Genomic DNA, 15,619 nt, shown 5'->3' with positions numbered 1-15,619 from the left:
GATGTTACAAGTAAGAAATGTTGGAATGCTAAATACCGTTTCAGATAGCAAGATTTATAGCTTGACAACTGGGCAATATTTTGAATACATGTAATTTGAAGTGGTTTACTTGTTTACCTTCTCGTTTAGTGAACGTCAAATTTGTAGTGCCAGTGGGGGCATATAAAATCTACTTTGTGAACTTTATCAACCGTCAATGACATCGCAAAAACCAGGTTCTTTGCTGTAATCATACTTGTAAAAAGTACATGCCACGGTTGTCTCTCATGTTTTTTTTGTTTCCATGAGATGGATGCAAGTATGTGATGTCCTCCTTGAAGAGCAATTAGCAATTGCTAATTAATGTTGACAATATTTCAATTATCAGTACTTAAAATCGGAATTGATAATTTGAAGGAAAACTACTTCCATTTAATTTTATGCATCAAATCTACTTTCCTTGTTAGTATAGTATGTTGCTAAAATTTCTGAATTTCAGGTGTGTGACTTTTTAAATTTTGATATCATCTTTGCTACTCACTATATACTTATATATTATCCATTGCCAAGAAACGTTTGTGGGCGCGCCTCATCTTTACAGTTCATTGTTACTGTTCGTAAGATGTAACATCAACTATTGACAGACATGAACTCTCAGGTGCCCACTCTAAAATTGAACAAAAAAAGAATTTTACCATTCCCTTGGCACGAAAAAATGTACTGTTGAAAATTCTGTGTTTGTTTTAAAGTGAAATGAAATTAAATGAAAAGTGTAAAGAAGAGCCAGAGATTAGTTGCTTGCTTACTTTGATGCACAAATTCACAAATTCATGGCTTGTTACAACTTTTTGTTTACAGTTTACGGCATCTGAGTATGTGGTGTACCACTCATTAATGGATCACATCATTGTTAGCGCATTTTCATCTTCATGATGATTAGCATTATTGATCACAGTTGAAACTTGGAAAATAGCTTGTATTGGGAGGAACACTCTAGTGCTCTTTAGTGTTTCCAAACTACGTTTGAAAGAAATTCTCCATCAAAACTGACTGGCTTATTTTTGCAAATTCTGCAAAACTATGGTGCAGATAGAGTGTATTCCATGAAATGATTTAACAGTAAACATCACAACCATCACTGTACGTTTTTCTGTATACATGTACTTCCATGTTTGTGATAAGCATCAAAGTTGTGTGTGTTTATGCGTTAATTTAACACCCACCATGATATTTTTGAAATTGGAAAGTGAAACTCTGAAACGTATCGTTGGTTCCTTGCACGGATGTATGTCTCAGTGGGTTGCCATTTCCCATGCACTTTGACACACTCTAGTCAACCTACTGGATCTGTGGCCCAGTTTCCAAGGGAAAGGGATTGGCAGGCCTTCCTACTGTGGTTGACACTGAGTTTGCACAATCCATGATTTATCATGATTTATACTGCAGAGTGAAACTAGGCTCATCTGTAATGGGAGCCGGAGAGATGTGTGCCAGATACATGTATGCTTCTTTAGAGAAATCTTGTTTCCTTCTCCCAAAACAGATTTGCGCATGGTAATATTTTGTCAATGCCAATGTCATGTTGTAATCACACAAAAATTTTCTCCACTCCTTTCTTTGTATGGAAGCATTTGGACTTAATACAAACCAGACAATGAGGATGTGGCTTCAGTTTCCATCTGTGGAATGTAAATGTAGGAACAGACTGGGAAAATACACAAGCAATTTTCAGAGTGTGGTATCATGTGTACTGATGAAAAATTGGGAAAGATATATTCCGATTCCATTGCTGTCTTTGTGTGAACTGTGCGTAGAATGGTTCACCCCAGAATAAGATAAGATGTTGCACACTGACCACTACGAGAGTGTTTGATATAGAAAATGGATGGTGAAGATGCTGTTTAGTGGTACACACCAATACATGTATGATGTAGATAAACTTGTGCAGAGAATGCACATAGTTCTAAGTTCCTACACTTGTTTTTGTTTGGTTCGTTTGAACTCCAGTTTTAACCCATTGATACCACCTTAATGAATTCAGTCTAAGTGAAAAGAAAAAATGCTGCAATAATGTCCCCCGTGAAGTGAATTTCTTTTGAAACTGGTCTATAGTATTGACTGTAAATGCACACATGAGAATGAATTTTTTTTTAACAAGTTTGGAAAGAAACAAACGTCAGGAATTGGAATTTCAAGGAAAAGCATTGTCACGGTGCAGTAGATGAACAGGCATGACAAGTCCATGGCAGTGCAGGAGGCAACAGCTAAAGAAAACATGAAAAACTGTGCAATTTTAGAGCCAAGTAAGCACAAAGGATGCATGAAAAAATTTAGAGCTTCTCACATGTCCTGCTACACGTAAGCCATCTGTGCAGTCTAATGTGAGTCAATACTCAATTCCATGTTGATCATAATTTTTTCAGTAAGTGTCATTCATTAATTGATTTAAAAAAAAATCTTTTAATTAAGGCCTCAAGTCAGATGGACCTAAATAATACATTTTAGAGTCGATGTCCTTGAAAATGAAGTAGTCAATCCTTGAATATTCTCAAGCCTTTGATGAATGAAAGCAAGTCAGTGGCCTTTAGTGACCATGAATTTAAGAGGATTTATATTATTTTATTTAGGCTTCAGAATAAGAGTGTTTCATGTACCCATTTTAATCCTCTTTTTCTCCCAAGTTGTATTATATTCTATGTTTTGTCTCTGGAGCCTGCTAGAAAGAGGATTAATCTATTCCAAAAGAGATGAATGGAAAGTGTAGAACTGGCTTGGTGAACTTTACCATTTCCATGTGGCAATGGAAACGTGTCACTAGTGGTATGACAAAATTTGAGAGCTGATCCAAAGTGCTGTCCTTGTGTTCAATAATATTGAACCCAGACTGCAAAGTTTATTGACCCCATGACTCTCTTCCAACTCTAGTTTTCCCGTATCCATCATGATGTATCCACCTGTGTTGTCATGGAGACAGATTGCTAGGAACACTGCTTTTACAGGAAGACATTTCACACTTTCAGGAAGAGTGATACCTTCTTGATTCAATGAATATTACTTAAAAAATATAATTTAGTCTAGCAGCAAGTCAACTTGACCATGACCTGAATTCCCAAAGAGTACTTCCTTTCATACAGTGCTGTCTATAGATGACAAGAATTGATATGTATTTTGTTTTTTTAGAGAAACCAAAAACACTCATTGAAATATTTGGCAACTTCTAGACCATTCCAGTACAATGGATGTTAAATTGGCTGTACTGGTCATTCTGGAAAATGTCATTGCCACGCTGATGGTAGTGGTTTAAGACAGAGAGGAAAATAGAATAGTGGAAAGAGAAAAACAACATTACACAGTCAGTGACCAGAATAACAACTTTCCAAAGGACTATTAATTATCTGATTGTAATTGTACTGCTATTACTGATGCATGAAATTTCACGGTAGTCAGGCAACGAAAACCCATTTGTCAATCAAGGAATTGCAAGTAGCTGTACTTTGTGATACAGTATGAATTTGTTTACCGTTTTAGGGATCACAAACGGATATCTGTATGTATATTACCCTACATTGTGTGGAATGCATTTACCAGTACAATAGTCACTTGTTCTGATACCTATTTTGAAACCTGTAATTTCAAAAACTGATATTTCAAATAATTGGTTTTATGCTTTCTGGCGTCATAACTGCAAGATCTGATAAGCGTGTGCATGGACTACATAAACCTTACTAGTGTAACAACTGACTTTTGTAAAACTTTCGATTCAACTGTTAATTTTCTTACCCATTTCTCATCTACAACAGCTGACCCTATTCAATGCGATTGGATGGTTTTAACTGATACTTGATTGATGAGGTCACAGACAGGCTCAAGTGAATCCTTTCAGTCCCTGACAGAAGTTGTTGTTCGACTGTCGATCACACTGAATTCATTCAAAGTAATGTCTTTTGCTAGCAAACTGTTTTCACCAGGGCAGGGAGACTAGTTTGAAATTTTAGTCATATGTCCCTCAACATTTATGGTTAATTAATTGTTGCTCATACTTTCCAAGTAAAACTGTTTCTTTCATAATAAAGAATTGAAAATTTAGGACTTGCCCTGAAAGTTTTGAGATTAAACAAAAAAATTACTTTTAATTTACTGATATTTGAAATGGTCAGTTCTCTATGCTGTTTACATTGGGAAAAATTATATTTTTGATGTTCACAAAAAGAAGACAATGAAAACAGTTTGAATATCCCTCTCTGTCCCAAGAATGTGGACAATGTCAAAGTCTTCTCCATACCAAGACGTTGGGTATTAAAAATTGTAGAAGGCACATACAATACAAATACAATTTGTCTGGCATCCATTCAGTGCACCTCACGATAACACATGAAATGTTTTTGAAATACAAAGAATGAAAGTTTATGGTGGCGATACATGTACACGCACTAACTGGAAAAATGCTCATTTCTCTGTGCCCCACAGGGTCTCAAACTGAATGTTTATTATGTAATAAAGTTAATAATTTCTCTTTGATGACTGACTAGATACACCAGTATGCCTGAAATTTCCATACTTCAATAAAACTTTTCTGTTTAAAAAGTATTCATCCATGGATTGGACGCTTAGTGTAGCTATGGTAGTGTAATTTTTTCCCATTATTTTTCTATTAATTTTCATTTTAGAATCACATTCCACATCCCTTTTTTTATTCTAGCAAAGATCCTTTTATTACATAACTTGCAATTCAAGTGAACTTTCATGCCAATTTATCCAATGGAAGAATAGATTATATTGTTTATAACAACCTACCAACAATGCACCCCGTCACCTTTTAATATAGTGTCTTTGATGAGGTTCCATGTGATTTGTGGCTAGGTGTACTCAGGTGAAAAACGGTTAACTTAATTAATATCTAGCTCTTGTTCAAATTAAAAGTTAAAAGCTTCGTCACTTTTAATAATTCTTGTTTAAAACTAGAGCTGCACACTTGAAAAACTTTTCATTGAAAGAAATTATTTGAAAATACTTGTCAAAACTTTTCTGCAGAGTCACATTGAGAACTTACTTGTAACAGCCAAGTGATTCTATCTGAGTTGAGGTCCAGTATATGGTATACAGACCTTAACACTGTTGCCAGTGTTCTCCCCAGGATCAAGCAAAAGCGTAGCGGCTAATTTGCATAATCATTTGCATATCATTAATTTATATTTGCATATGGATTAAGCTTGCACATGCACCCACGCATTCATGTACACTCACAACAAAATGCAATGGTAACACACAAGTATGCAATTTGAACATCATGGAAACTCTTTATTACACTTAATAAATCATCACAGTATAGTACAATTGCAAATAAAATAGAAGATTCAAACAGTAACAGCAAGTTCAGATTGAAAGCAAGAAATGGTTCGTCAACAGTCTCATGGATGTGGTCAACTCTGATTGGAGTTTCATTAATACATATATTGCTAATAAAATTGTCAAAAATTGCCAACAAAGAGGAAAATTCATAAGTTTAAGCTTTACACAATCAATGAATTGAGTTTTATATCATTTTTGAACGACAAACACCGCGAATAATGTTTCATCACGGGATCAATTTCAACCAGCCGCCCCCCCCCCCCCCCCCCCCCCCCACCCCCCCCCCCCCCCCCGCGTAACTACCAGTGCCACTGAACATCGTCGTTCGATTCTTGATTTTAAAAATACCACCAAGATGATCACAAGACATGAACTAAGTACGACTAGAATCACTCGAAAATCAGGTGTAAAATCTTTCAGAGAACGTGTCAGAGTGGAACCACACGCGACGCCAGGATCAATGTCAACACGTTATAAACACGTCGGCCAACTTGGCCGCCGCCATATTGGAATTTATGCAATGTGAACTCGATCGCGGTCGTGATCGTACTCGGACAAAAAAAAAGATTATCGTTGTAAAATCATAATCAACCTCACTAGTCAACTGCTTCTTTTGTTTCTTTTGCGGTCCATTTCGTTGATCAAAGCATGGGAATGTGATCACGCCTAACTCTAGTGAATAACTTGTCCTCGATGTATACCGACTAAGGTCTTTGTTGGTCGTAATAGTCTTTGTAGAATGAAAACTTGTGAACAACCCAGCCGATTCTTCTATTGTTTTAACGTTCCTCTCAACACTTACGGACAAGTTATCGGACGCATACCATACTTCACACCTTCCACTCTTTCACCAAGTTGAAAGTTGCAGTGAGCGCTAATGTGTAGACAATGCATGCAACAGCTGTAGTAGCGATACGCAGAGCGCTAGCGTGTGAACTAAAGGATGGCGGGAATATTTTAAAGCGTAGCGGGGAGAATCAAAGCGTAGCGGGGAGAGGCGAGAGAGCGTAGCGGGACCGCTACGCTAAAATGGCCTGGGGAGAAACACTGCGTTGACCAAGGGTCAAAGGTCATTGACCTTTAGTCTTTACAGTACCAGATGATGTATTAAAGTGGAAACATCTGGTACTGTTCATGAAAACACTACATGTAAATCATGTTTGAAGCTTGTGGACTCTCCCCTGTGAAACATTTTACAATGCTTTTGGCTATAAAACATTCGTCAGTGTTTCACAAACATTTTAATCATTTTAATGTCAGTTTCTGTGATATTGCCATTATGCCCTAAAATCTGAAACTTACCATATTCCACTACACATTTTCAAACTATCAATTTATAAATGGCTCAAAGTTTTTCTCTTTAATGTAAATCTTTCATCAGAAGTGGATCTGTAAAATTTCCATTCAAATGGATTAAGCTCACCATGGATTATGGAATTCACGACACATGGTTTATTTGACCAAATTATCAAAATTGCTGAACATAAACATGATAATAAAATGTACCATGTTTATGTAGGTCATTTCCCCCCACACTCATCATGACCTGAGTTCAATTAGTCTAGAACATTCTCAAGGTCACTGCCCTTGATGACCTCACAACCTTGAATTCAATTAGTCATGTTTGGAATGTTCTGGAAAGTTGATTAGTTGTGTAAGGGAGATAATTTTAGAACAGTAATTAGCATGTCAATAAAAGTTCTAGATTGTTCTTATATGCTTATGTAAACACATGAGTATAAATACTGGGACAGCAGGCTTGCAGTCAGACTTTTGGGATCGTGTCTCTTGTGTGTTACTAAACTCCAGCAGTAGTCATTCTCAAGACTTTTCAAGACCTTCACTGCCAACGCTGGATTTATACTGTGGACTTTGTGCAGCTTCAAGCCTGCGAGGACTGTTCATTCATCCAACTGACTGTTACAACTCTGAGACTGGAGCTTTGCCGTCCCAGCTGAGATAAGTAGTCTGTACACTTTTAAAGCTTGTACTCTATCCCTGACTTAGCAATTAGTTTTATTTTCGTAATAAATTTTGTTTAAACGTTAACTGCTGAGTTCACCCTTTTGTTCGTTTTCTCTGCACGTAACAAAATTGGGGGCTTGTCCGGGATACGAATATTTTGAGCCGTTTGACAACATTTTGCCTACCTTTTCAAAACTACTTTACACTGTGAACTCAGCGAATTTAATCATGGCGGAATTCAAGCCAGACGAATTATGGATGACCTTGATCAGGACACATTTAATTCCCTCAGAAAAGACAACCTCATAGCACTGGCAAATTTCCTTAAAGTAGATGTCAAAAGATCTATGCGCAAGCGAGAAATACAGTTCAAGATTGCAAAACATTTAGTTAATTCTGGCCATTTTGAGGAGTCTGCCTTAAAGATTATGAACCTGAGTCCTCCTTCGAACTCAAAAAATTAGAATTAGAAATACAGGCAGATTTGGAGCTTAAGAAATTGGAATTAGAAAGGAAATGAAAGAAAAAGAATTGCAAATGAAGAAAGACAGAAAGAAAAAGAAAGGCAGGAAAGATTAGAAATGGAAGAAAGACAGAGAGAAAAAGAATTGCGATTAGAAGAACAGCGATTACAGGTAGAAATAAAACGTTTAGAGCTTGGACAGTCAGAAAATTCTTCCTTCAGACAAGTTTGACATCACTAAGCATTTCAGGTTAGTTCCCCCTTTCCAAGAAAAGGATGTTGACAATATTTCTCCATTTTGAGAAAATTGCTCAGAGTCTGAATTGGCCTAAGGAGTCCTGGTCTATGCTTTTGCAGAGTGCTTTGGTGGGTAAAGCCAGAGAAATTTACATTCAGTTGTCAGTAGAGCAGGCTTCAGATTATGATTCTGTGAAGGAATTAATTCTCAAGGGTTATGAGTTGGTGCCTGAAGCTTACCGTCAGAAATTTAGGGATTGTGAGAAGGTGAAGGATCAAACTTATGTTGAATTTGCTCGAACAAAAGAACAACTGTTTGATCGTTGGTGTTCTTCTGAAAAGGTCAGTCAGAATTATGACAAATTACGACAACTTGTTTTGATTGAGGAATTTAAAAGGTGCATCCGGAGTGACATCAAGACGTTTATCAATGAACAAAAGGCAGATACATTGAGGTTGCTGCACGTTTGGCCGATGATTATTCATTGACCCACAAATCTTCATTTCTCAGCAAACCATCCCAGTCCTTTTCATACAGAAACAATGCAGGTAAATTTAACTCTCTCCTTTTCATCCAAGAATTTTTCAAAGGAGAGTAGGAAATCAAATGACAACAGTTCACAAAATTCAAGTAACACTTCCACATCATCAGATCCCAAGTCTCAATCTCCTTCTGACAAACAGTTCTGGTACACTTTCTTGTAATTATTGCAAGAAAGACGGCCATTTAATGTCAGAGTGTTTCAAATTGAAAAGAAAACGTGAAGGTCAAAGTGGTCAAAGTGGATCTAAGCCAACCGGCTTTATTTCTTCATCAACTCAATTAGAGTCTAATAATGTGTGCAACACATTTTCTGAGGTTAAACCCCTCTTATCCCCAATTAATGAGGTCAAGGTCAATTCTTCTCAAGATAGCATTATGGGTATTTTCGAACCATTTATTCATGATGGTTTTATATCACTTTCTAGTGATTTTTCTTCCGCTACCCCTGTCAAAATTTTAAGAGATACCGGGGCTTCCCAGTCTCTTTTGTTGGCAGATACCCTGCCGTTTTCTGAAAAGTCATTTTCAGGTTCTAAAGTTCTTATTAAGGGGTAGATTGTAATGACTACATTCCTGTTCCTCTCCATAATGTCTATTTGTCTTCGGACTTTGTTTCTGGACCTGTGACTTTAGGTATTAGGCCTTTTTTGCCTTTTGAAGGGATTCACCTTCTTCTTGGAAACGACCTTGCTGGGGACAAGGTCATTACTAATCCACTTGTGACTGATAATCCTAGTTTGATCAGGATCCGAGCCAATTGAACAAGAGATACCCGATTTATTTCCTTCATGTGCCATTACTCGAGCCATGTCAAAGAAAACTTCTGAGAATCAAAATACTCTCAAAAATAATGTCACAGATGTTGACTTAAATGACACCTTTCTCAGTCAGGTGTTTGACACGGATCATTCCGTTATCCCTCGTGGATTTGAAACTTCCAGTAAAACTTCTGCTGACCAAAGTCAGACATTTTCTAGATCAAATCTCATTGCAGAACAACACAAAGACCCAGATATTTTGTCTTTGTTTGACAGGGTAGATGATGAAGGTAAAACTTCAGATAGCTCTGTTTCCTATTATACAAAATCTGGTATTCTCATGCGTAAATGGAGACCTCCAGATGTTTTGGTTGATGACGATTGGGCTATAAAACATCAAATTGTGGTTCCAAAGCCCTACCGTGCTGAAATATTGCGCCTGGCCCATGAAACCCCTGGGCTGGTCACTTAGGAGTCAGGAAAACTTATCATAAAATTCTCAGTCACTTTTATTGGCCTAATCTCAGGCAAGGATGTAACACATTTCTGTAAAACTTGTCACACATGTCAAATGGTAGGAAAGCCAAATCAGACCATTCCAAAGGCCCCTTTACAGCCAATTCCTGCATTTCAAGAACCATTTAGTAGGATACTAATAGACTGTGTTGGGCCCCTACCAAAAACAGATCAGGAAATGAGTACATGTTGACAATTATGTGTACATCAACTCGGTTCCCAGAAGCCATACCACTGAGAAATATAAAGACAAAGACTATAGTGAGAGCTTTAGTCAAATTTTTCACTTTATTTGGCCTCCCTAAATGTGTCCAGTCCGATCAAGGCTCCAACTTTATGTCTGGAATTTTTCAACAAGTAATGGATCAGCTAGGCATTAAACAGTATAGGTCATCCGCCTATCATCCAGAAAGTCAGGGTGCTCTTGAGCGATTTCATCAAACTTTGAAAACTGATTAGGACTACTGTTTTGACACAGAGAAGCAGTGGGATGAAGGAATTCATTTTCTGCTCTTTGCTGTTAGAGAGTCAATTCAAGAGTCTCTTGGTTTTAGCCCATTTGAGCTTGTATTTGGACATACAGTCCGTGGCCCACTTAAGCTCGTTAAGAGAAATTCCTATCAGACGATGATGATTGTCTGAATATTTTGCAATATGTGTCAGATTTTCGTACAAAACTCTCTAAAGCATGTGAATTAGCCAGAGAAAATCTTGAGTCATCTCAGCAGTCAATGAAACCAAATATGATAAAACCACCTCAAAACGGAAGTTTGAACCAGGTCAAAAAGTTCTTGTTCTACTTCCGGTTCCTGGCAAACCACTCCATGCTCGTTACTTTGGGCCATACCTAATTGATAAGAAATTGAGTGATTTAAATTACATCATAATAACACCTGACAGGCGAAAACAAAAACAGCTATGTCACATAAATATGCTTAAGCCATATTTGGATAGGGATAATCCTACTATAACTCAGCCTGTCAGTGCAGTCAGTTCAAACCATTATGAGATAGTGATACTGAAACTGACTTGAGTGAAAATACTCTAAACTCAAAGCTGGGCTCGGTCAAGCTTCAGAACTCAGAAATCCTGGAGAAGCTGGAGTCTACAAAGTTGGCACACCTCCAGCCAGAACAACAACAACAGGTGAAAGAACTGCTCCATGAATATAACACCTGTTTCAAGATGTTCCAACGAGGACAAACGTCATCTATCACGACGTTGATGTTGGGACAGTAAGCCTGTAAAACAACATCCATACAGACTGAATCCAACAAAAGCAAAATATCTCCAGGAAGAAGTCAAATACCTGCTGGACAATGACTTTATTGAACCCAGTAAAAGTAACTGGAGTTCGCCGTGCATACTTGTTCCCAAATCAGATCACAGTTATCGTATGTGCACGGACTTTAGGAAGGTCAACACTTTAACAAAGACAGACACTTTCCCAATCCCGAGGATTGATGACTGCATCGACCGAGTGGGAAAAGCCAAGTATGTGACGAAATTTGACCTACTGAAGGGATTTTGGCAAGTCCCTCTGACGGATCGTGCTCGTGAAATATCCGCCTTTGTTACACCAGACGGATTGTTCCAGTACAAGGTGATGCCATTCGGAATGAAGAACTCTCCGGCAACGTTCCAACGGATGATCAACGACGTCATATCCGGGCTAGACGGGTGTGCAGCCTACGTTGACGACGTCGTCCTGTATAGTGACACCTGGGAGGAACACATCAAGCTCATGCGGAAGTTCTTTGAGAGACTGAGCAAAGCAATGTTGACTGTCAACCTTGCCAAATCTGAGTTTGGTTGGGCAAGGGTAACTTACCTCGGACATACTGTAGGACAGGGTGAGGTAAAACCTGTTGATGCTAAAATCAGTGCCATTTCAAGTTTTCCCATACCAAACTGCAAACGACAACTGATGCGCTTTCTCGGTATGGCTGGTTACTACAGAAAATTCTGTCCAAATTTCTCCACAATTACTGAGCCTTTGACTAACTTACTTAAAAAGAAAGTAAAGTTTGTTTGGTCAGAGCAATGCCAACAGGCATTTGATACACTTAAAGCCATACTGCAAAGTGCTCCAGTGTTGTCTGCACCAGATTTCACTTTGCCATTCAAATTAGCTGTGGATGCTAGTGATACGGCTGCTGGTGCTGTTTTATTGCAAGAGGATAGTCATGGTGTAGATCATCCTGTTTGCTATTTTTCACGCAAATTTAACAAATCCCAGAGAAACTACTCTACAATTGAAAAAGAGTGTTTATCTTTGATATTAGCTTTACAGCATTTTGAAGTTTATGTTACTTCTTCAAATCAGCCAATAGTGGTTTATATTGATCACAACCCTCTTGTTTTTCTGCAGAATTTAAAGGCAAAATCAGAGATTGCTAAGATGGAGTTTAATGTTACAGGAGTTTAATCTTGACATTAGACATATCAAAGGCAGAGACAATTTAATTGCAGACTGTCTCTCTCGTATTTAGAGTTTATTGTTGTTCACTTTCAAGAAATTTTATTGTTGTTCACTTTCAAGAAATTTTACTTTAGAGTAAAACAAAATTTGAGTACTTAAATCCTTTTCAAGATTACATTTGCAAAAGAAAGATTTTTCTTTGAAAAATTTTCTTTTTTTTGAAGAGGGGGTGTGTTATGTAGGTCATTTCCCCCACACTCATCATGACCTGAGTTCAATTAGTCTAGAACATTCTCAGGTCACTGCCCTTGATGACCTCACAACCTTGAATTCAATTAGTCATGTTTGGAATGTTCTGGAAAGTTGATTAGTTGTGTAAGGGAGATAATTTTAGAACAGTAATTAGCATGTCAATAAAAGTTCTAGATTGTTCTTATATGCTTATGTAAACACATGAGTATAAATACTGGGACAGCAGGCTTGCAGTCAGACTTTTGGGATCGTGTCTCTTGTGTGTTACTAAACTCCAGCAGTAGTCATTCTCAAGACTTTTCAAGACCTTCACTGCCAACGCTGGATTTATACTGTGGACTTTGTGCAGCTTCAAGCCTGCAAGGACTGTTCATTCATCCAACTGACTGTTACAACTCTGAGACTGGAGCTTTGCCGTCCCAGCTGAGATAAGTAGTCTGTACACTTTTAAAGCTTGTACTCTATCCCTGACTTAGCAATTAGTTTTATTTTCGTAATAAATTTTGTTTAAACGTTAACTGCTGAGTTCACCCTTTTGTTCGTTTTCTCTGCACGTAACACATGCTTCTACAAAGCAGGGAAGCGAAATCATAACTGATACAATAGGCAATTGTCCTGTCCTTTATTTATAGGCATCATAAATACTTTATTATTTTCACACTTTATAATACAGGTTACCTGTACAAGTGTTTTACCCTTGGGGTTCTAGTTCCTGTCTCTGGTAGATTTTTTCATCGTGAAAATGTTTTCCTTTTCTCCTGGGTGAAAAAAGTAATATTGTCGAGCGTCAACAACTTAAGTTGTTCCGTGTAATTATCAACATCATGATAATTCCCTTGAGGAGTACAAAACAGGAATTTGATTCTATTACATGTACTGGTATCTAGTCTAGATTAATGTCAAGTGATATACTGTGTTGGCTCAGTGTGTATGTGGGTGATATAGTCTGAATTACAATGTTCAAAGTTTGTAGGATCAAAGTCTTGATTGAAGGGCTGATGTTTGCATGTGTCTAGCTAGTAAGCCCTATCAAAATATGTGTATAGACATTTCAAGAGGTTGCTCTGCAGACGTTTGTTGAAAAATTAACTTTGATTCGGTCACTCCCAAAGGTTACAATATTCTCACTATCTGTTCTGTTTGATAGGAATTGACAATATTGTTTATGTTGTTGAAATGTGCCATGGCAACATGGTTGTTTTCTTTTATTTCTAAATGCATGTGGAATAAAGTACCGGTATCAGAAACATAACTTTTTTCAAAGTTAATGTTTAACCTTTTATTGTGCAAAATGTTCCTATGAAAATTATGTGTGGAGGAGGTCACTCAACAAATGTAATCAAAATATTTGTCATTGTGGATTTTCCCAGGTGAGTCACCCATTGGCATGGCATCACACAAGTACACTGTAATGTACCGGTACTGTTCTACCAATGAAACTGCAGTCACCCCTGCTTTCTGGTACAAAGGGCCAATTTTGCCATTTGAAAATAATACAGCCATAACAGGTGGAAGGTATCATGGAGTTTCATCCAAATCAAAATGACAAATGATAACTCCCTATAAAATACAGAAAATTGTTCAGAAGTTGGTCTCCTTTCTAAAGTTGTCTTAAATTCACAAGAAAACGATGACAAAACATGCAGTTATGGATAAACTGAACCTACACTAATTAGTATTTCTTCCATTTGCAATCTTGAAGGGTAAACAATTCATGCCATATTGTAGATCGTGAAAACATGAAGATTAATGCTTCTATAAGCATAGGAAATTCCCTGCCTTCGAGGAAATCAAAATAGATGTGTCCAGCCTGTCAAACAATTTAGGATTAATAGTTCTCATGCTAACAGTTAATGCAAGCCAGTGTGGTTAATCTTTGTTAACCATACATAATCTAGTTGGCTTATTTCTGCTCTTTTGAACTTAGCCATAAATGCCATACATGTATTTGTCAAAAGTTAAAACAAAACTAATGAGAGACTTCCACTTTCATTTACTTGCTACATGTAGTCTGCTGTGGCAAATTTTGGGACATATTTGTCATTGTCAACCCCAACCAGTGCAAAACGTTTGATCAAAACTAGATGTGTCGAGATGAGCTTTTTATAACTTTGTTTAAGGGGCACTGCTCCCAACACAGCATATTTTGCTCAAAAATGACTTTTCTGCAAATATTTATTCAAATTTAATTAATTTGTTAACCCAAGATTAAAATATTGGTTGGGTTCACCTTGTAGCTTGTCAAACAGTCGAAAGTTGCCTGATAAAGAAGTGTTAATCTATGCAAATGTATGCAACTCACCAGATTTCCTGGCTTCTTTTTCTTCCCGATTTTGAAATTTCCAAAAATTTAACTCCACTCTGGCGGTGTCAAATTTCCTGAAATTTTCACATTATATTCTTTAAATGCAATATAACAAAACGACTATTTTGTTTGGCAATAAAGTTTTCTTACATTTTGAATAAGAGGAATTTTGATTTTGCTTATCATGATTTTAATCAATTTTTTTGAGTGTCAGTCTTTAAACCCCTACCATTTTAGTATGAGGATAGATAATACCATTACCAAATAAAATAGTTGTTTTTTTTCTACATATACACATCTTTGAAGTGAAATATTACATTTTAGAAAATAGTGTCAATTTTTTACTTAAATTAATTTTTATCATTAATACCAAAATTGAGGTTTTTTACCCCAAATATACACCCACTTCATCCTTTGAGTAAACTACTGCTACCATACTAAACTGTAGAGTCTCTGCTTTTTGAAAATATATAGTATGAGGGGGTTTCCTTGTCATCTTTGATGAGAAATATTGCTTTGAAACAAACTGTGTTGGCAACATGCAACTCCACCATAGATTTTCTTGAGGTACTGTAGCACATAGATATTTACTGCAGAAGTACTACTTGACTTGTTATGTTGTCATGACTTGAATTTACAGTCAACAGCAAGCCCTCACAACACAAACAGTTTATTAGTACACTCATTAAGTCCATATCAAGTGTTTGCAAAACTTTCTCAGTTTCACTGCTGTAGTAAAACATAACTTTGTGAATTTTTTTTGTGAGTCAAAGAGAACACTGATAATTGCGTTGACAGTTCAAATTGATTTGAACTTTTTTCCAGTTCA

Source organism: Ptychodera flava, chromosome 17 (genome assembly GCF_041260155.1).
Source record: "Ptychodera flava strain L36383 chromosome 17, AS_Pfla_20210202, whole genome shotgun sequence".
In the NCBI taxonomy this organism is placed as follows: Eukaryota; Metazoa; Hemichordata; class Enteropneusta; family Ptychoderidae; genus Ptychodera; species Ptychodera flava.
Note: the sequence above shows the minus strand (reverse complement) of the source record.